General features: G+C 44.6%; 1 protein-coding gene across 1 annotated transcript in view; it reads left to right on the top strand.

Annotated features, from left to right (window-relative positions):
• The first annotated feature begins 356 nt into the window (after positions 1 to 356).
• Positions 357 to 2,685, top strand: part of LOC143036504 (uncharacterized) — a 20,794-nt gene continuing 18,465 nt past the window's right edge. The window contains exon 1 of the mRNA XM_076203928.1: positions 357 to 484. The gene's annotated coding sequence lies outside the window, so the exon portion shown is untranslated. The remainder of the gene's footprint in view (positions 485 to 2,685) is intronic.

Raw genomic sequence — 2,685 nt, 5'->3', positions numbered from 1 at the left:
GAGGAGGGAAGAGGAGGGGAGAGGAGAGAGGAGGCAGGAGGAGGAGGGGGGAGGAGAGAGGAGGAGAGAGGAGGAGGGAGGAGGAAGAAGTCGGAAGGAGAAGGAGGGTGTCGAGTAGGAAGGAGGGAGGAGAATGAAGGAAAAAGAGAGAGGAGGAAGAGGAGGAGGAGAAGAGGAAGAGAAGAGAAGGAGGAGGAAGAAGAGAGAAGAAGAAGAAGGAGGAGGAGGTGGGGAGGGAGGTGGGGAGGGAGGTGGGGGGAGGGAGGTGGGGGGAGGGAGGTGGGGAGGGAGGTGGGGGGGAGGGAGGAGGAGCCGAAAAGTCAAGACGTCCGCCGGAGCTTTTAGTTCTTCGACATTTGGCGAAGGAAGAAGACGTGGAGAAGATCGCGCTCCTCTTCCTCCTCGTGACGTCACGAGCAGGACTCGAACGCTATTGGTGATTAATCTATTACGTCACTACGAGCCACGTTTATTCAAGTAACAGGTAATTCAAAACAAGTCTCCAGGTTTAAGATTTTGTTAAGCATATATGACATGGGTAATTTAACATAGACTGTGTGTGTGTGTGTGTGTGTGTGTGTGTGTGTGTGTGTGTGTGTGTGTGTGTGTGTGTGTGTGTGTGTGTGTGTGTGTGTGTGTGTTCGAGGTAGGTCAAAGTCTTTTTGATAAAAATATTTTTATTTCTCAGTTTAAAATTGTAACGTTATTAGTCTTCGAGTTATGAACTACCGTTACAGCGCACAGATCGTCTTCGGCGTGACACAGGGTAACAGCAGAGTAACGGTAAAGTAACGGTGACGTATCACTGGGTTATCGACAGAATATCGGTTGGGTATCGATAAAACAAGTGTCACGTAGATCATCGATGTAACGGTACAATAACTGAGTAACGCTGATAATTGAGCAACGCTAGATTAAAGGAAGAGTAACGGATGTGTAACGGATGTGTAGCGGATAAGTAACGGCAAGAGCAACGCCAATGTAACGACATAGTAACTGTATAGCAACGATGAAGTAATAGTACAATAAGTAAGAGTAATGGTCGGTTATCTGTGCAATACCACAAGTAACCAATGATGGGGGTAACGGTAGATGAGCTATGATGATGATGATGAGCTATGATGATGATGATAATGATGACGATGATGATTCGGTTTAACGTCGCGAACTATCAGGAGGCTAGAACGTTGCCCCTTACAGAGGACTTTGTAGCATGGAATCAAATGAACCATGCCCTTGGTCCAACTCGCTGGAAACCGGATCGAAATGACGTCACCTCGATCTCCGCCGCAAGTAGCGACGCTTTAATCCGTTCGGACAGCGACCGAAAGGGTGGTTTAAATAGAAACAAGTTATAAATACACATGGAGGCGCTTAACTGCGACTGAAGTCTTGATCTCAGCCTTGCGACCGTAGCAAACAGCTGGTTGAGGTGGGGAGGGAGGGGGGAGGGAGGGGCGTGCCATGCAAAACAAGGAAACACTTGTCAGTGTGTGTGTGTGTGTGTGTGTGTGTGTGTGTGTGTGTGTGTGTGTGTGTGTGTGTGTGTGTGTGTGTGTGCGCGTGTGTGTGTGTGTGTACGTTGTATGTGGATGTGCCTAATTACACACGTATATACACATCCCCATGTATTATATGCACGTCCCCATATTCATATACACATGTCCATGTATTTATGTACACGTGCCCATGTATATACAGTACACGGGCTCGTTTATGCATATACACATGTGTCTATGTACTAATGTATTCGTATATTCATGTGTTCATACATTTATATGCCCATTTATACCATAGTGCATGTATGCGCCTATTATGTATAATGAATGTGCATATTTCTACATATCTAAGCATGTATCTATGTATGCATGTACCTATGTATGAATATACCTATGTAAGCATGTACCTATATATATATATATCTATATATATATATCTACATATCTAAGCATGTATCTATGTATGCATGTACCTATGTATGAATATACCTATGTAAGCATGTACCTATATATACAAGCACATATGTATGTATGTACCTATGTATGCAAACGCATATGTGTGCATGTACCCATATATGAATATACCCATGTATGTGTACATGTACGTTTTCATGATGCATGCACCTACATACATTCCTTCCTACATAAATTTTGCCTATGCATACATGATGCTTATGTATGCATGTGCTTATGTATGTATGTGTCTTTATATGCGGTTATGATGCAAGCGCTTATATACATCTGTTGCCATACACATTTGTACCCGTGTGTGCGTGCGTGTGCGTGTGTGTGTGTGTGTGTGTGTGTGTGTGTGTGTGTGTGTGTGTGTGTGTGTGTGTGTGTGTGTGTGTGTGTGTGTGTGTGTGTATCCACGTGGATTTAGGAAATCTACTTGCGTACAAATATCTAAACAACACAATTATTTTTCACCACTGGAATAGGAACAAGGCTCCAGATCACAGCCGAAAGTGACTGGAAATACATATTAAGAAAACAAATCCACATATACATGCGTTCGTCTTGTCGCGTGGAGGATGGTTATGTGGAGGACGGGTATGCGGAGGATTTGGTATGTGGTCGGCTTGCGCTGTAGCGGTATGCGTGCGAAGGCCAAGGACCTCAGGATCGGGTAAGACCTGTTTGATTCAAAGGCGCCTCAAACCCTGTCGTCGCTACTGTTGTTGTA

Source organism: Oratosquilla oratoria, chromosome 20 (assembly GCF_046742065.1).
Source record: "Oratosquilla oratoria isolate Oo_2021 chromosome 20, ASM4674206v1, whole genome shotgun sequence".
Classification (NCBI taxonomy): domain Eukaryota; kingdom Metazoa; phylum Arthropoda; class Malacostraca; order Stomatopoda; family Squillidae; genus Oratosquilla; species Oratosquilla oratoria.
Note: the sequence above shows the minus strand (reverse complement) of the source record. Positions and strands in the feature narration are given on the sequence as shown.